This window comes from Ceratotherium simum, chromosome 36 (assembly GCF_057802395.1).
Source record: "Ceratotherium simum simum isolate JZ-2026a chromosome 36, ASM5780239v1, whole genome shotgun sequence".
Taxonomy (NCBI): domain Eukaryota; kingdom Metazoa; phylum Chordata; class Mammalia; order Perissodactyla; family Rhinocerotidae; genus Ceratotherium; species Ceratotherium simum.
Window position 1 is genome coordinate 17,406,380 of NC_141935.1, and position 20,680 is coordinate 17,427,059.

Sequence of the window (20,680 nt, forward strand, 5' to 3'; positions counted from 1 at the left end):
ACAGGAATTTTCATCTAGGTCAGATAAAATTTTGAAGAGATAGTGGAAAACAAAAAATAATTTCATTTGATTACATGATAAATTCTGCTTGTTCAACGTACTGTGTACATCTTCCTATAAATCATGACTCCAGAGGAAAAAAACTCCCACACTCCTCCAGAACCCATAAAATTCCCTGAAAAAGACTCCAGTTGTCCATTCTTGAGTCCGTGTCCCCCCACTCCCACTCCACCTCCCCTGTGACAAGGGAGTCATATGGTTATTAACAGCCCCATGTGGACCACCTGGAGAAAGCAAGGGGCAGATTCTAAATGGACGGGATGCTGGGAGCACATAGACGTTCACTGACAGGAGATGATGGAACAGGGATTCTGAAAGATGGCGAGAAGAGTCACTCCTGATGAAAAGAAAGGCCCAAGGTTAAAGCAGAGCCTCAAATTCCATTGGGTGGGCTGGGGTACAGCACCTTGGGAACATTCTGTTGGGAGCCCAGATCTGGAATGTTAGAAACCCAGCAACATGGAACAGTGCCCCCTGGGAGTTTCACTGTGACCTTCATCATTCCTGTGCCATCCATGTTGGCACACATGCCACTGTCTCTACTCTACTCATGGGGGGTGTGCTGCCCTCCTCGACATGCTTACTGGTCAGGGTGACGGGCTGAAGCCACAGCCATTCTTGTGGGTTGACCTAAACGCTATGGCACTCCTTAGTCCACCAATCATTAGCAGGTAGGTGTGAAGACCATAATACTTCCAAAGAATATTTCAGAAAAACATGGAAGCACTTAATCCGCATTTAAAAGGCACCTCATCCTTCACACACCTTAAGATTATAGGTCCTTTCACTTATTCAATACATATATATATTTACACGAAGATTATATGATAGGCACAATGTTAGAATATGGGAACATAAATGTATTTAGAAAAATGTCTAGAAGTTTGTCTCCTCAGTCAGAAGTAACTTCCCCTAGAACAAGGGTCTTGTCTACCTTGTTCACTACTGAGTCTCCAGTCTCTGGAAAAATGTCTGGTATATAATAGGAGCTCAATAAATGTTACTTGATTGGATAAAGCAATGTAATTACTGCCCAAGGAGCTTGAGGTTCGGTACAGGAGAAAGGCATGAAAGCATAACATAGTGTAGTAAGTTCAATGACACAGGAAACCATAAAACTGTGTAACAGCAAACAGAGGGTGGGGGTGAGGGAGGAGTGGATAAGACTTCCAAGAGGTGATGCAGCGTGGGACATTAAAAGATGAATGGAGCACTGCCCCTTTAGGTTGCTGTTCTCCTCCCCTCCCGTTCTCTTCTCATGATTTCACGTCTCCTCTCTTGATGAGGAGGGACGGTGGGCATAGAGCGAGCACTCTGGGCCTCCTCTTTCCTGGGTGTGGGTTTTTCTGTAGCGATGCCAACGGTATGACTTTACAGGATCTCAGCAAGAAGCCTGTGGGACTGTAGCTCTGTGGGATCTTGGCAGAACCTCTCCCAGTGCTAAGGTCAGAACCGGGGAAAGATGTAGTAATCATCATAAAGACACGTGGGCTCCAAGGCAAAGCTGGCAAGGAGCAGAAGTCTTCTTGCAAACTGTGCAAACCGGGAGTTTTCCCTGCATGTAGCCAGTTCAATGGGGTTAAAATATGATTAAGCCTAAACATGTAAACAGCAAATTCCCAAGCTAATGATGATGTAACATTCTGTTAGGGTTAGGCTGGATTATAGCTGATTGTATTGCCTCATATTGGAATCTGGTCCAAAATGTCGATTCCTTTAAAAATCCTGTAGGCATCCCCAGGAATAGCATGATGCACCAAAGAGAAGACTTTCTAAAATTTCTAAAGTTTCAAGGAGACATTTCTTAGCACCACCTGGAAAAACCACAAACAACACTGACTGGCTCTTAGGGGCTTCTCAGGGGCACACCTCTAGAGCAGAGAGGCCATGGTCCCCTTCTCAGGCACACCAACAGCGCGGGCCTGGGTCTAGCATGCTCCGCCTCACGTCCTAACAGAGAAGAAAAGCGAAAGGCAGTTAAACATAAAGGAAAAATAATACCACCCTTGGTTGAAATCGCATCCATCTGGGGCCACAGTCCAATTTGTAATCCCTCGTGCTTTCTGGTATTCATTCAGCTGCTAGCGACACCCCCACAGGATGGGTTCTTTCGGCAGGGTGACAAATGCTCAATTCACCAGGGAACAGAAGTACTGTTCCTGTGCTATTTCTCCAGGAGCCTCAAAAGGTTTGAATATAAATGGAAACCAAAGATGTATTATTTTCAGAAGTGAACATTTTCCACCCTCGTTTAAGGATGTTGATTCTTATCACTCCCTTCCTCATGGCTTCAAAGGGAGCCTGGAAGGAGCCCCAGAAGACGGGCTACCCTGCTCTGTTCCAACCACAGTGTTTCTGACAGAACTTCAGCGCAAAAGCAGATGTTTCATCTAGGCAAGGACCTAAAATAATGAAGGTTGTTTTTGTTTCGTTTTTAAAGATGAGCTACAAGGAAGAAAATGTTGCAGGAAGTGATAACAGCAATGATCATCCTGATATTAACATGCAATATCTGGGCTTCTACGGACTATGCCAATAGGCACACTAGTGCTGCTAAGGACTTAGGCACAATTATCTCAGCTCTGGGTTGATGAAAAAAACTGATCATAGTTCTTTAAGTTTGGATCTGAGTCTTTTGTGAAACTGTTGGGATTGAACCAAAGCTGGCTGCCTGCTCCATATGAAAAGGTGAGAGGTCTTCCTATTTGATAAAATTATACAATAGATTCTAAACCCTTGAATTAAATATGACAAAAGCTTCAGAATGAAAACACTTGCTGTTGCCCACATTATTCCCAGACTCATCTGGGAAATCCCCATCCACATCATTTCTCCCCTGACCCTGCGCTTGTAGCCAACGTGTCTCCCAGCTCCTCCAATGCTCTCAGCTTCCTGGCCTGACATTAATGGCATAATGGAAAAAACAGGAGTCTGAAGAATGGAACTCTAGTCACCCCCTCCTCTCTGCTGATTACCTGGTGACAGGTTAGTTGGCCTCTTCAACCTCAACTACTTCATGGGAATAATAATATTTTGCCTGTCCAAAGGCAGGAGGCTAGACAAGATGAATGATGTATCTCAACTCTATGTATACTTTATCTGCTTTACCTTAAAATAGGGCCATGAATCAACCAAATTGCTATGCTTTGAACGCAGAACTCATGTACACACAAAAAAAGACTTAAACAAATGATATAAGTCATGTAATTTTGCTTATACCCACTTATTTTCATTTGAGCAACTTGACGCTTTCTCACTTTATGGTAAGGTCTTTATATCATCAGATGATTCCTTGAGGTTTCATCCAGCTGGAAGGCCCACAGTTCTATTATGTTTTTTCAAGGGAACTTAAAATAAATGTGAAAACAAATGGGCCAAAAAGTCAAATTGGTTACTAAAATGTGTCTGGGAGTAACCTCCTCTTTTTCATTTTTCCAGTACTGTCTTTAAGCCTTCGGCACTTCTTGATCATTACAACAGCTCCTTATGGTTTTAGGATCACCTCCCTCCAATTCATTTCATACTTCCACCGTATATCTTTCTAAATATAGATCTAATTGTCCATCTGTGCTAAACCTGGTTCATGTTCCTCAGCATAGGCCTTTCACAAAGTTGCTCCAACATGACTTTCTCGTCTCACTGCCTGACATTCCTCAACGTGAGACACAGGAGACACTGGCCATCCCACTACATTCCACATATTTTCTCTCCTACAAGGTAGCCCATGCTGTTACCTCCTGCAGGATTCCCTTCTGTATTAGTTTTCTATTGCTGTAGAAGCTTAAAACAATACTCAGTGGCTTAGTGGCTAAAACAACATCCATTTATTACTTCATGAGGGTCAGAAGTCCAGGCCCAGCATAATTAGGTTCTTTGCTCAGTGTCTCACATGGCTGAAATCAAGGTGGTATCCTCAGCTGGAGGCTAGACTAGGGAAAGATCTACTTTCAGCTCCTTCAGGTTGTTGGCAGAATTAATTTCCTTGTAGCTGGAGGACCCAGGTCCCTGTGGTCTTGCTAGCTCTTGTCTGGGGGCTGCATGCTGCTCCTAGAGGCTCCTCTTAAGTCCTTGCCACATGGCCCCCTTCACAGGCCCTGGCATACTTCCAAACTCTCTGATTTCAGAAAAGACCCAGTCTCTTTTAAAGGCTCACCTGATTAGATCAGGCCCACCCAGATAATCTCGTTTTGATTAATGCAACTGATAGAGACCTTGATTACATCTGCAAAATCTCTTCTGCCATATAATACAATCATGGAATAATATCTCATTATATTCAGTTCTACCCACACTTAATAGGAGATAATTATACAAGGGCAAAGATCATCATCTTCAAATTCTGCCACACCTTTCTTTCTCTGCTGGGCAAACTACTATTTATCATCAAGGAGTAGTTTAAATGCACCTCCTGTGTTAAGTAATCCTGACATCCTCAGGCTGAGGTGCTGGCCCTGTGCTCACTGTAGGTCCCTATTTATCCCAATACTATTATACTTATCACATCATATTATACCTAGCTATGTACATATTTGTCTGAATTAAGATGTAAGAAATTGGGATATTGTGGAATTCTCAGTTTCCTTTTGCATACCGCAGATCCCACATTTGTTGATACTGTGTTCTGTGTGTGAAAATCCCTTTCTAAACATTGTTTGCATTACTTGAAAGGGAGGTGTATCAGGTTGTCTAGTAGGAAATGTTTTCCCAGGTAAAGATGGAAGCTTAATGCCGAGTGAAATATGAGCCTCTTTTACCTTACACACTACCCTTGCACACTCAACAACTCAGGCCCTTCATGCCAGTGGTATAGACACAAGCATTCAGTTGTAAGATTAGAACAGCTATTCATGTTCACTATGCATTCATGTTTTCTCATAAAGGGCTAGATCGTATGAGAAAACATTCTCAGCAAATTGAGTGGAAAGATGCTGAAGAAGAGGTATAATTTTTTGAATTTAAAACTTCACAGCTATTTTGCATCTCTTGTCCAAATGAATAAGGCTGTGGTGGTCATAAGTGGAATAAAATAATTAAGCATGAGCACCACTGGCATCTGTATAAGAACTTCAAAATGGCCATTAGTTATACATTCCTTTTTCCCCTGGAAAATTTTCTTGCATAAAGGAAGTAGAAGGAATTCACATTTAATATGCTTCATTCCTCCACCTGAGAGCCAGTTCAGGTCTCATCCAGTCTTTCCAGGACTAGTGAATCCAGTTTTTGTAACATTCCCTCTAGGTACACACAGTGGAGCTGAAAACCATGCGAGATCAGTGGATGGTATATAGACACCAACATGCATTCAAGATTTGGAGGAAGCAAATGCTTTCGCCTGTTTAGCAATGCAAAATATATCCAGCTCTGTCAATTTTCTGGAAAGAAAACTGGAATTTGAGTAATTTTATACTATAGGCCGAATTTCAGGATTCTTCATTTTGCAAAGAATGAGCACGGGAAATTATCCAGAACCACAGCTCTTTGCTATGACTCTGAAAAAAGAAGCTGGAATTCACCTCCCCGTATTCTTTCACGCAGGACAGCACCACTCAGCAACTACTCTGAGTTCAGAACCTCCCTGATAAGAACGATGAGAAAAAAAAATAACAACTCCTTACCTTTAAACGTGTTTGCAGAGAACCAGGTTCTATAAACTCTGTGCCAATGGAATGCTAGAAATAAAGGCGCCAGTTAGGATAACACTTAACAAAGCATTTGACCTGGCACCAAGCTTCCATTAATGGAATTAAGAAAGATCTGCCAGTGTTCTGGGGAAGATGATTCCCACAGTTCCCCTCCAAAATGTTTTCAAATATGCAGGAAGTTAAAAAAAAAAGATGAATCAAGCAGAATACCTCGTGGACAATTTGTCTGAGCTGGGATGAATTACGTTGGCTTCTGTTCCCTGATCAATATCTTCCCCAAGAAATGTACGGATGCTGCCGTTGCCCTAATCAGCCGAGACAGTTTAAAAATTGATCTGGAAAATCGGCACTGCACGCTGTGACCCTGCTTGTGTTGACACGTTAGATCACATCTGGTCTTGAACTGTAAAATTGTTGGCCTATTCCAGAGCGTATTGCTCTGACAGCTGCATGCATTTTCTCCACAGAGTAACTCCTCTCCCAGAGACTCAGGAAACCAAGACAACACAGCTTTCATTGCTCGATCCCCTAACCACAAAGAGAATTCTAATAAGTTTCCACAAAAAAGCCCTAAGATGTTCAAAAGGAAGAAGAGGTGACTGGCAAGGGCATACACTTGGGTGTGGGGGGACCTTGATTTAAATTTTAACTCTATCTTTGACTCTCAGTTATCCAAAAAGAAGTAAGAGATCCACATTCTGTCGTCTGAAAAGGAAAATAGTGTAGGGGTTGAAATAAAGTGCCACCATCTGGAAAACGCTTTAAAAAAAAAAAAATTATGGGGCTGGCCCAGTGAAGTAGTGGTTAAATTCACGTGCTACGCTTCAGTCAACTGAGGTTCACAGGTTCAGATCCCGGGCGCGGACCTACACGCTGCTCATCAAGCCATGCTGTGGTGGAGTCCCACATACAAAATAGAGGAAGATTGGCACAGGTGTTAGCTCAAGGCCAATCTTCTTCACCAAAAAAATAATAATAATAATTATATAAGTTACACTATTTAACTCAGTGGCCACATCCTGACCCTCTAGTCCAGAACGACTTGGTATTTTATAATAAAATATATATTTACTAATTCCACAAGGGTTTCCTGAACATCTGCAATGTGTGAAACTCATTTCTAAAACTATGTGATATGAATCACCTCCTTAAAGGAATAAACAATTTAGCTGACTAGGAAATCAACCTTTTGATTTTAAACCTTTTGATTAAAGGATCTTCCCTTTAAAATGTTTACTTTTACTGAACATATATTGGACTATCTCATTTAAACCACATTAATAGTCATATAAGATAAAATATCACTATATAAGTAACTGAAACTCAGAGGTCTTCAACCACACGTCCAAGGTCTCGTGGCTTGTTGAATAGGTGAATCCACCAGGGTTCAACACCTCGGTCTGTCTGGCTGCATAGAATATGTTTATAGCATCCCACCATGTTAACCTCTTCAGGATGCTGATTGCTTCAAGGAGTTAACAGCTTCATAGTTCCTCACAGACTTTCAAAGAGACTTGACCTCACGGCAGCACTAGAATAATCTGGCATATTTAGGTCATCTAAAAAAGGTTATCTTAAAACAATTTCAAGGTTTCCTGTAACTTAGGCTAGTAGTTTCATGTGAATTCTGTATGATGGTATCTAACTTTGTCCTCTGACTCCAGTCTAAGTGTCCAGCTTCCAGAGGAGCTACTGTTCCCCACCCTCCTGGCTTCCATGCACTCTGTACTCTGGCCACATCATGTGACTCACCATTTGCCACACAGACTGAGCTGTTACAAGGTTCCATGGCTCTCTTTCCAGAGAATTCTTTTAGCCACTTTGTGACTTCAATAGCAGGAACTGGGGACTCTTTTTAATTTGCTCCCATAACATTCGGTGCCTATCTTTATTATTGTACAGATCACATTTGTTTTAATTATAGATTTGTACTAAACTATGAATTCCCTATATCTTACCCGTATTTGTCATCCTAGTATCTAGCATAGTGTTAGCATGTGACTTAATACATGTTCATTAAATGAATGAAATGTAACCTCTTGATGTTTCCCATCACTCTTCTTTTATGTTCGTGCAAAATGATGTTGCAAGTTCAGTGGCTTCTTCTTGTAGCTTGAATGATATTTTCAAAGCAAGACTTAGGGGGATTTTCTCAGCACCTCCTGTGGTTACACATGGAGTTGGCCAGTCATATCTCCCTGAGCACACGAACCATGCTAACATGAGCGCTCACAACAATACCACTCCTCCCCCGCCCATGCAAAAGGCCAAACACACAATTCATTCAATCATTTAACTAATACTCATCATTTAATTCTAAGGCATTTCAATCACACAAGACAAGCAAAGATTTGTTTTCCTTAAATGAAGATTTTAGTACTCTCAATTCTCATGGCTGTGATTAGTAGCTCTAATTTCTGATATTTCTAAGATACCCTTCATCTAAAAGCGTTACTCATCTAAAGGTGTTATGGAGACTTCCCATTCCTGACAACAAGTAAACATAACACAGGCTTTTTCTTCCTTTCTCAAATCAAATCCTGAATATGCCAAAAGTGTGAGAAGGAGGTGAGATTGATCAATCTGAGAAAATAATACCACAACTTCGAGAAACTCCTAGAAAGAGACAAGATGAATGGACTTGGATGCCATAGTAAACTCCCAGGGATGCTGACAGATACTTTAAAATTTCAAGGGAAACTCAGCAATTCTCAATGTCTGTTGCATATTGTGCGAAGTACTAGCTCAAGGTAGTTCAGTTTCAAAGTAGATTCTACTATATTCCTTTTTATGGTAATATGTTTTTGAAAGTTGATTTTTCAGTGCTTCCTGTGATAAAAGTTAATGTGGAATAGTAAATGAGGATAACAGTATTCCATTCAATTCCAAGGCTTGAAAAGTTGTGCCCAACAGGTACACACATCCTATTAACAAATAATCATGGTTGTTTATGAATAAAATAAAAATACACCATTTATTCACATTATTTTTTTCAAACAGTTACTAAGGTTTTGGAACATAAACACTTACTGAGTTCTTTCAACCCAACTACTTAATAAAAAGACTGCTAAGTATTTCTTTTGGCCTGGAAATGCTGTGGAAAAATTATTGAGACACTAACAGTGCCATGAATTGAGAATTTTTGGTAACCTCTGTCTCTGTATTATTATGAAATAAATTTTGAACTTGCAGACCCCCTGAAAGGGTCCCAGGAACTCTCGGGGATCTATGGACTACACTGTGAGAACCAACATGTTAGTTTAATTTTCTGCTTCTCAAGTGTCAAAAGAAATTTTTTAAAGTTATGTATGAATTACCTGTCGTCCAAAAGTGGGCAATCTCTCTATCATGGCTTTTTTCATTGTATGCCTATCAGCTTATCCAGGGTCTGGCACAAGCCGTTGGAGTAAGGTGCATTTATTTATTCATTGAACTAACATGAATTGAGTATATACCTCATGCCAGGCTCACTATCTTGGTTTAGAGATTGTTATACACATAAGACATTTCCTCTTCCTTCAAGTAGCTTACAATCTTGTGGGAGAAATTAGCAAAAATGCAGATTGCCAACAGTATTTTTAAAACACTATCATGGAGGTAAACAGAGTGCTTTAGGGACACATAAGTAGGTTTCCTAATTTAGCTTTGGTGGATCACAGAAGATTCTCTCAAGAGAGGATATGTTGACTGTGTCTCAAAGAATAAAGGGATAAGAGAGAGAGGGAGAAGGAGAAGGGAGAGAGAGAGAATGAGAAGGACTGTATTGAGTATGAGCCAGGGAATAGTGATGAACGAAGCTACAGAGGGAGGTACGGATGTACCAAGGCCAAGTTGAGAAGCTACGATTTTATTATTAACAGGATTATTCATTGAAAGATTTCAAGGAGAGAACTGACAGGTTGGTCGTAAAAAATCTTCCTCTGATAGCAACTAAAGAACGGATTAGAAGAAGGCAAGCTCAGAAGGAGACCAGTTAGGAGCTGGTTGAATATTAAAGTGAAAAATGAGCAGCACTTTAACTAAAATTGTGGGGGCAACGAAGAGATGTTGGTTTAGAGATACTAAGGATTGATTGCATTGATTTGGCAGGCTGGTGAGTGGAAGGGGGTGAGGGTGGGGAATGACTGAGCTGCAAGGGCCATTTTACCTTTTTTTTAAGAGAGAGGAAGTGCAAGTTTGCAGAGGGAAGACAGTAAGTTCATTTTTAATCATCTCAAAGTGTCTATTGGATATCCAGCAGACAGGTACTTATACCAGAGTATGGCTAACACTGTTTTGGCCACCATACATGGAAGCATGACTAGGTTTTATGCTTTTCAGTTCATCAAGGAATTATTGCCTAAGGTAGATATATGGTATGCCTCCCAACCACTGAGCAATGACCAGGAAGAGAAACAGACAAGGACTGTATTTTTTATAGTAAACCAGAGTTAATATTAATAATAGGATCCACTGTGCCCATAGCACTTTCCCATCACACCTATATTTGGCAACCTCTGTCTGATTTTTAGCACAGTACCTGAGAAGGGGGCCTGATTACGTGGCTATTTATTTTCTTATTGAAATTGTACTCACTTCTCAGTTTGTAACAAGGAAAAGGCAACATGGTTTTACTTCATTTCACAAAACAAATTAAATTTAAAATTTTATTTATTTAGCCACAATTGAACATATCAATAGATTCATATCAGTAGAGAGCTTCTCCAACTTCTCCAGCATCTGGAGATCTGTTCCCTCTCCCAGAAGGGATTATATGTAGCCTATCACTTTTCCTTCCCATGTAATTTCCCTTCTTCCAGGACGAGGTCTGTGTATAGCCAAGAAGGCAGGTTATACACCTGGGCAACTCAGACAAGGAAGCATTGACAACCGAGGGGCAGCCACTTGGTCATTCATCATGTGGGCTGAACAATCCCCTCACCCTTAAGTTGAACCCATACAGCCCAATATGACTCAAAGTTATCCAATCATATTTGTCGTTGAAAACAGCCTGAGGCTCTCTAGTTTGAACTGAACCTTGAGCCAAAGATCCAGGCCATTTGCAGAGATCTTGGCAATAGGAGGCTCAGCTGTCAACAAGCAGAAGCAATGAGTTAACATGAACACATTCAGTGAGGTGAAGCTAAGGGAAGTCCCTTTTCCAAATCCTACATCAAGACCACTACATTCTTGACCGTGCTTTAGACAGAATCTGGCTCTCTCAAGGATAAATTTCCCCAAAGAGTAAAACATCTTTGTCTTGGACTTCACTGATTAGAAATTCAGAAAGAAGAGTGATAGAAGTTTACTTTTGTAATATCTAAGAAAAAATTCTTTGTTAAAGAGTCATGTAATAAAAAGACCATTGGACTTACAATCAGAAGACAGAGATTCTGGTGCATACTCTACTGTCTGCTACTGCTACAGTACACTTTTATGAGGTATTATATTTTATTGACTTTATTGTCTTCCTTGTCTCCATTCTCCAAGCTGATATCTAGCCCCTTATTAATTCGTTTTCTCCAGGGTTTTTTCAGGACACAAAGCAGAGGCTACATGAAGTCAATGGGACCGCCCATCTTTTGTAACAGCTCAAACTGATTGAAGACAGGTTAATCACAAATTCTAGAATGCTTAAGCTTTGCCTTAATTGTTCTGCCTGTCTTGTTCCCTAGCACATCCTAATAAACCAATGCTGGACACAGAGAAGAAGCACATTGACTGACATGCTCAGTAAATGTGAGAAAGACCTATGAGCACAGTGACAAATCATGTTTGCAGAAATCTAACTTCTTTATCTAAAAGAAACAAAACAAGAGACTTAGTACATAATAACCGTGTAGCATTGAGACTGAACATGAGTTTGATTCCTTAGCATGATAGAATGTCAGAAGTTACCACTGTCACTCCCACAACCAGTTCTTGAGAGCCATGAAACTGGTGACTGGACACTGAACACTGACCATTGATCGCCACATCAATTGCCTCTTGAAAGATATGAAGCTAGGGCCTGGACACTGGAATCCTGTTGCAGAAAATATCCATGTCTCCATGATCGTGCTTGCTAGTGGAAATCAACCAAAGCAGCAAGAAGAGGTCATTTGCCTCACTGCCACCTGCCATTGTTTCATGTCACTGCAAATCATTGGCAGAACCAAAGCTGCAACTAACATCCTAGGTGCAAGTGGGTACAATGTTACTTCTCGTCTTGTAGCTTCTGAAGTATAGGAAGACTGACTAAAAAGGAGTGGAAATGGTTGCTAACAACTACCATAATAGTCAACTGCTACCTAGATGTCTATCTCAGACAACATTATAAATATAAACTCATTATCTTTTTTTCAAATATGCTTTTCCTTCTGTGTTTTATCTTGGTCAGTGGCACTAACTGCATCCAGTTTTCAAGTCAAAAACCTTGAAATTATTTTTGACTTCTCCTCTCTCTCTTTCCATATCACCAAGAATGACAGAAAATCTTCCTAAGTCGTTCTCACTTGTGCCCTTTCTGTTTTATTCTCATGGCCACTCTTTGATTTCATGTCCTCATTACTTTTCTCCTGGACTATTCCAATAATCTTTTTTATTGTAATGTGCTTCCCACTCTCATGGATCATCTATCCTGTAGTCAGAGAAATCTCTCTGAATGCAAATAGGATCATTTACACTTCTCCTGTCAAAACATTGCAATGGGTCCATGTCTAAATCTCCAGCAAGGCAATGTTTCTCTTCCTCAAGTGGTGCCTGCCTCCTTTTCGAGATTTATTCCTGATACTCACCCTTCCTCATACTTTGTACTCAGTCCTTCTGGATTAATTGCAATTCCTTGAAAATGCCTTCCATCAATTCATCCATCTACCCAGTTATTAAATATCTATTAAACATGTAATATGTACTAAAAATACAACATAGTTAGGGATATGAAGAATAATAGTGATTGACAATTGTCGATAAGGAATTTACAGTGATAGTTTAGAAGAAACAGATAGCTACAATACAATGTGATAAATAATCTCCCTGTACAGTGGAGTTGGCTGGGGTAGTCAGAGAAATTTTCCTCACATTGTGACACCTGAGCTGAGTCTTGAGAGGTGAGTAGCACTAACTAGATGAAGACACAGGAAGGAGAGGAAAGGGAAAGCACTTCCTTATACACACAGGTAGGGAGGACAGAGAAAGCAAGGTGTTGGGTTTGCATTGCTGAGTGAGTAGGAGATTGCATTAGTCAGAGTTCTTTAGAAAAACAGAACCAATAGGAGGTGTGTATGAAGAAATTTATTTCAAGGAGTTGGCTCCAGTTCAAAATCTGCAGAATGGGCTGGTAAGCTGGAGACCCAAAGAAAAGCTGACACTGCAGTTCAAGTCCAAAGGCTGTTGACCCAAAGAAGAGTCAATGTTGCATCTCAGATCCAGAGGCTGTCAAGCTGGAGACCCAGGGAAGAGCTGAGTTGATGTTATAGTTGAAGTCTGAATGCAATCTGCTGGCAGAATTCCCTCTTGCTTAGGGGAGGCCAGTCTTTCATTCTATTCAGACCTTCAACTGATTGGATGAGGCCCTTTTGCATTGTGAAGAGCAATCCGTTTTACTCAAAGCCCACCAATTTAAATGTAAATCTTACTTAGTGAAATAAGCCAGATACAAAAGGACAAATACTACATAATACCACTTATCTGGGGAATCTAAAATAGTCATGGAACCAGAGAGTAGAGTGATGGGTGTCAGGGGTCAGTAGAGGGGGAAATGGGGCACTATTAGTCAAAGGATACTAAGTTACAGTTATATACGATGAAGAAGTCCTAGAGATCTACCATACAACATAGTGCCTATAGTTAACAATTGTGTATTGTATACCTAAAATTCTGTCGAAGGCAGATCTTATGTTAAATATCCTTATCACAAAAAATAATAATAATAAAGAGCATGGGAGGAAACTTTTGTAGGTGATGGATATGTTTATGGCATAGATTGTGGTCATGGTTTCATGGATGTACACTTATCTTCAAACTCATCAGGTTCTAACATTAAATATGTATACCTTTTTGCATGTCAATCATACTTCAATAAAGTGGTTTAAAAAAAGTAAATCTCATTCAAAAACATCCCTCATGGAAACATTCAGAATAATGTTTGACTAAGTATCTGGGCACTATGGCCCACCCAAGTTGACATATAAAATTAGCCATCATAGGGATAAAGCTGAACTCACAGTTAGAAGGGCCAGGTCATGAATGCCATGCTTGGGCATTTAGACTTTAATTTGGAGACCAGATGGAATCATCAAAGAGTTGTAAGCAGACAGTAACTTGAGCGGAGCTATATTTAAGAAAAATAACTCTGCGAAGAAAGTGGAGCGGAGTGACAATGAGCGTTAAGGGAGAAGTTGTGGAGAAGGAGGGAGAGAAATTGGAAACTGGTAAATTAAACACAGAGAACTCTTGCAGCAATAGGAGTAAGGAATCATGATGTGCACATACCTCTGTTGTATCAGCTGTAATGTGTTTTCACCCATTGTCTCCTTGGAAAAATCCTATTTGTCCCTCAAAATCTACTTGCAGTAAGCAGAATTCCAAGACTATTCCAGAGATTCACACCCTTATATAATCCCCTTCTTTGAGTGCTGGTGGACCTGTGAATATGATGGCATATAACTTCTGTGATTAGATTATGTTGTATGGCTAAGATGAGCAGGTGTATAGATGTAAGTAAAGTCCCTAATCAGCTGACCGTTAATGGAAAGTTAATGGAAGGGAGGATTTTCCTGAGTGAGCCTCATCGAATCAGGTGAGTCCTTCAACAAAGGGTCTAAATGTCAGAAATGGAAGAAGGAGGTGGAAATGTTCTCCAGTTGGCCTTGAAGAAGCAAGCCACCACGTTGTGGCAAGGAATAGCAGGCACCTCTAGTAGCTGAAGGCCTCAGTCTTCTAACCACAAGGAACTGAATTTTGCCAACAAAGCCTTGGAGAAGATTTCAGCCCTGGCCAGCACCTTGACTTTCACCTTGTGAAACCCTAAACAGAGAATCCAGTTGGGCCATGCCTACACCTCCAACCTACAGAACTGTGAGATAATAAATGGATGTTGTTTTAAGCCACTAAGTTTGGGGCCATTTGTTACACAGCATCAGAAAATTAATACACCAGCAAAAAATTGATCTCTTTTGAGAGGTTTCCATTAACGAATTTTTCTGAATGGCATTAGCTAATTTTTCTTCTATACCACCAGTATCTATTGTGTATATTCATATTGCTGCATTTACATTGTATTATATTGTATTTGTTTATATTTCTTTATTTTCCACTAGATTCTAAGCTCTTAGAGGACCAAGAAGATCCTCGTTCTATCCTGGAGCCATAGCACAGTGAATGAAACACAGCAGATGCTCAATATATTAGGGAATTGAATTGAGAATAAATTCAATAAGCATTCCTTACATAAAACTTAGACAATTGAATCAAATCAAATGCTGGCTTGGTGACTGGCATTATGTGCAGCTCTTTCAAGCACTACAGGTAAAATCTGAATGAGGAACACACAACACCAACTATGATAGAGTTCTAGAAGCTTGTAGAAGTTTTTATGAACAACAACAATAAAAACTTTCTGGAATGATCTACCTGTAATCCCTCACAGAGGCAGATTGACACAGCCAGCTCTAAAAATCCCTCTCTTGCCACAAGGCATAATTTCCCAAGAATATAAATAAGATAAGGGAAAATAGCTTCTTAAGCTAGGAATGCAAGCTTCCTCACATTTGGTAGCAGTTTATAGAGACATTTCCCCTTTTCAATGAGATGAGAGAGGTGGTGATAGGAACAGTTCTGAGCAGAGTCGGGAAGAATGTGAGTAGCTGGATTTAATCCGCACAACAGAGAGTTGTTTGCACCCAACATTTGGACTAGAAAAATGAAAGGTGTGAGCACTGGCTTCCAAAAGCCATCATTTGGGGGCTGGAACTTCTTCAAGCTCTTTCAGATATCACTCAAAACTATGTTAGCTCTGTGAAGGCAGGTCAAGATGGATACATTCAGTATGCTAATTCTCAAGTCAAATGAGGGCAAAAAGTTGAAAGCATCATCCTATTAACTCCCACGAATTCTAATAGTGGTCATAGTAATAATGGCACTGAAGGCACAGAAGAATTGAGCCATAAATGAGTTAAACGCAAAAAATAACTATTCAGATTTTATAATCCCTCCACTGCCCTGCCCTACCTATTGAAGCACAAATATGAAGGGGAAAAGGGTTCTGTATTATATTCAGAGGCTAGATGTTTGAGTAAATGAATCTGGGTACATTTACACATTAAATGAGGCTGTTCGAGCTTCCCTGGAAGCTCTGGGAAAGCAGCAATATGGCTTATATGCCCCACCCTGTATACCCAGTGCCAAGTGCCGTGCTTGGCAAATAATAAGCACTCAATGAATACTTGATGACTGACTGACTTTCTGGGGAAACATATCCTAAAAATGAAAATAATAGCAAACTCTTAACCCAATGGAATCACTAAAATCTACAGCTGGCAAACCTCTTCTCCCTCCCTTTTTCAGGAGATTAATTGCAGCACTTAACATTTGTAAAGCATTTCTGACACATCAAAATGGCCAGAGGGGAATTTGTACTGAAAATCTAATCCATTATTATTAATAAATTGCCCTGTGGTCCCAACTATCCCCTAGGGATTTGGAGGTGGGAGAGAAAGAGAAACTCACTTTCGATGTTTTTCTCAGTCTGAATTTGGGAAAACTCGAAGGTTTTTTCAGTGGTTCATTCTGAGGTCTGGGCAAAAGTTCAAGCCCATTCCTGTGTTATCTAAACTGATTCATCCTCCCCCGTCCAAAGCCAACAATTGCGAAGGTTTGCAGCAGTCCTCTGCCCTCGCTGTACTTAGTGCTGAGAGGTTTTTAATCTTTTTCTTGTTGGTCTCCTTATCTTCTCGTGCTTCTCTGTCTCATCCCCTTTTCCAGAGGCTCCCAACGTAATCAGCATCTCCTGCAGCCGATGACAGACACAAGAAGCAGATGAACTAAAGGTTAATGGAAGGGAATGGTAAGTCCAGACTGACACAGAGAAAGAAAAGGCAACTGGAAGTAGAGCTGGGTTACACGCAATCAGAGATAGCTAGCAAAGGCTTCGAAGAGCTCAGAAACAGGGTCAAAAAGAGGCACTTTACAGGTCAGCTGGGCATTCTCTCAGGGCAAAGGAAAGTTATTGTCTCAGCAAATTAAAAAAAAAAATTTATATTAAAATTTCCAAAAGAGCTATTGAGTCTTTTTTCTTGTCAATGTATTCTAGTAGTTTGTGGGCTTCTTTAGCTAGAAAATTCTTTCAACTTATGATAATCATTCGTTAGTGTCATGTTAATGTAATGTAAAGGTTTGAGGAAAACCAGCATCTGTTCTCTCTTACTCTGACAAGAGCACCCATATTTGATTTTGGAAATTGATTTCTCTGCCATTCGATGTTGTCTTGGTGCAACTGTCAATCTGAATATTCAGGGTCAAGCATGTGACCTAAAGTGACCCAACTGAACTCTTTCTCTTGGGGGTTGGAGAATGGAGTGAAAAGATGAATGGAGCTATCTCAACCCAGTCGAGGTGTCCAGCAAAGACTAGCAATAATTTTTCCCATGTTGAAAGAATCTTCAAGTTGCCCTGGTTTCTGTCCTTTTTGAGTTTAGTTTTCTCTCCAAGTATGTGCCCTACTCCCTATCCTTCTATCAAGTTCTCTTTTGCTTAAATTAGAGTTAGTCTTTGTTGCTTGCCACCAAAGAACCCTAATAGATAGACATATATCAGCTTGTTCTTGTTATGTGATATTCTTGCAAGGAAATGTGTGACGACTGATAATGTGGATTTATGATAAGTTCTCAGACAACAGGATGGAGCAGACAAAAGAATACTAAATTAAAGAATATCACCATGGCTCAAACCCTGTTTACTTGCACAGTCCTGTACCACTGTAAAACTTTCAAAGTAGCGTGGCTATAGCGGTTAAAACTCCCCCATTCTACATATGCATTGCTTGTGGTTCTAGCTGGCAGTTTGGGTTCTATATAGATTACTATTAAATGTAATTCCAGTACTAAACCTGGCCTCTTTCCAAGGGAAACAACAAGCTGACTTCCGAAAGAAGTTTAAAATTTTTCATCGAGATACAAATTCTGGTTGCAATAGACATAGATTTTTATGCCTAGGTCTCTAACTATTCAGTTTTTGTCATTCCCCAGAGTCAGTGCCTGAGACAGTTGTGGAGCTTCCTGGATCCTTGGATAATAGTATGAAAAAATTGGGGGTAAGCAATAAGGATATTGGATACTGTGAGAGAGACCTATGTAGCCTGTGATATCCTAGGAAGGTGTGGATGAGGTGGGATTTCACAGAGACTTTGAATGATGAATAGCACTTGAAAAGAAAGAGGTGTGAAGGCTTTTCAGGTATGATGGATGAGGTGAGTGAAAGCATTTAGGTAGAAAACTACAGGGCACATCTGGAGGATGGAGTACAGGGTGGTAAGTCAGAAACGATCAAGAAAGAGGAGTTTCTAGAGGAAAGACTGAGAAAAGTATGTTCAGATCAAATAGTGGAGGACCTTGAAGGTCAGGCTAAGTTTGGATTTTACCAACCAGACTTTCATAAGTTTTTTGAGTATAGAAGTAGGGAGGTGAAAGGATGCTTAGAAAGGTCAATCTAGTGTGAGATATGGGAGAGGAAAGCTTAGAGAAATTAAAGGTAGAGATAGGTAAGAATAGAGGATAGAAGATAGAGGATAACAGTTTAGAGGAAAATATTGTAAGCTCAAGATATAATTTTTGATTGTCACTTGTTTTGTTACCAAATTCCTGATACCGGTTGGTTTTCTAATGGCTCTCCCATTTCTTCTTGAAGCAAAGGGTGGGAACATTCCAGTTACTTGAGGATTCTAATGGGTTAGGATCCAAATAATCAAAGTCTTACTTTACTCTTGCTGTTTGGCCTATATTGAGTCACAGGTAGACCCCAGGTGCTATGGTAAACCCCAAGCTAGCCCGATGGACAAATTCCTGCCATTTACATTGAGGAATGGGGATTCATCTTTTACTATTCTTCATCACTCTTTTCTTTCAGTATTTGGAAGGATATTTGGTAAAATTGTTAAATCTTTTTGAGTGCTATCTTAGCTTTTCTTGGCCAGATATTAGAAATTTAGGCCAAACGTTCTTACTAGTCCTTACTCTCCCAAGGAAGAGGAAAATAAGTTTTGTCTTGCATGTGATCCTCGATCAGTCATACTAACCATGACACGAGGCCAAGAAGAATTCTAAGGGTGTGTCTGGGCTCAGTGGGAAAGAGCCGCATCTGATTAGGAACAATGTCAGCCATAGGTGAGAAGATAGGGCCACTCTGATTTAGGGACTCTGTTAGGCTAGCAGGGCTGGACTTACACTAAGTAAAGCATCATTTTCTTCACAATGTGGATAGCAGATCCCAAGAAAGCCCAAGTATCCATTCAAATATTCCTGGGAAAACTTAAAGTTGAACTAATTCATCTAAAGCATAAAAAACTTACATCCTTCTCTGCTATGTGCATGGGGTGGGAGATAAGATCCCTGAGTCTGAAGAGGAAGAGGCAATTTTTATCCTGGAGATTAAAATGGAGTTGGAATTGCTTTGCAAACAGATTTTTAATATGACGGTCATCTTTTCTAGACCAAAAAGTGGGGACATTATTTGACAGGGAAATTTTTTAAACTTAAAAATTAATTTTTGTTAACATTTTACAAAATTATAATGATTAAATCTCATTTAGTTATTAAATAAATTAAATAATATGTAATTGAGACTGTCCATGAAAATCAAAACATCTGTTTAACAAATGGCAAACAAGATCTGTTTGACAAATATAAGAGATCATGATTATTATTTGACTTTGATTTGATATAATGATTTTCCTGCCCATTATGTGTTATTTTGGTAGATAATCTGGTTCATACTTTAGAATTCTGAGACCACCAAGTAAAGCCTATAGTTTAAATGGAACTACATATGGCCAGATGTAAGTACCCACTGACATAAATGCGTTTAACTTTATCAAAAGCCAATATTATAAATCTTTATAAAACAGGCTTATTGGAATTGGAGATTCACAATATGAAAAGTACAAATTGTTATGAAAAGGACATTTTCATCTTCGAAGATTAAGTTGCATTCAAATGATTATTTGTTTGATACAAGATTTGGAATGAGGGAGAGACATGAGAAGGACCTGATGCACATTAAAATCATCAGAAATGAGGAAAAAATAATCTTTACAAAGGTAAAATAATCCTTTGTAAATTCTGGTTCAAGTTACAAATATTTGACTAATAAAGAACACATGGATGTTCTAATAGTTCAACCACAGTAGATAATTTACCCACAAGTCACAGGTACCGTCACTATGGCAATATAGTTTTTAGAAGCCCACTCCATAAGCAATACTGAATTTGGAAATTTTCATCACAATCACATGGAATAATAAAATATATCACAAAATTAGTTACCATTATCATCATCATCATCAAGAAACATTTATTGAACACCTAAAATGGGTAAGTCCACTTATACTCCGATGAACAAGAGCCTATGTGCATAAATGCCTTGTTTATATGATGGGAAATATATTTTTAAAATAAATCAGTTTGGAAATAATAGGAAGGGGAGCCATATCATAACATCCAAACCAAGATTAGCCCAACAGAGTGTTCATAGAAATACTTCTTTTAAAATAATACATACTGTTCAGTCACATTAAAGGCAGCTCAAAATGTTTCTTTTCTATGGTACAGTGGTTGGGCCACTTGGTTTGGTTATTTGACACCCTCTTGGCCAGGATTCCATACCCCCCACCCTCATCCCACTCCTCCCCTTGCCCAGCTGGTGTCTGGGTGGGGGCTGAGGAGAGGCAATTGCACGAACACCACACAGCGAGAAAGGGACAGGATCTGGCAACAGGGCCCCCAGAGATCCAATCCAGCTGCTGTAAA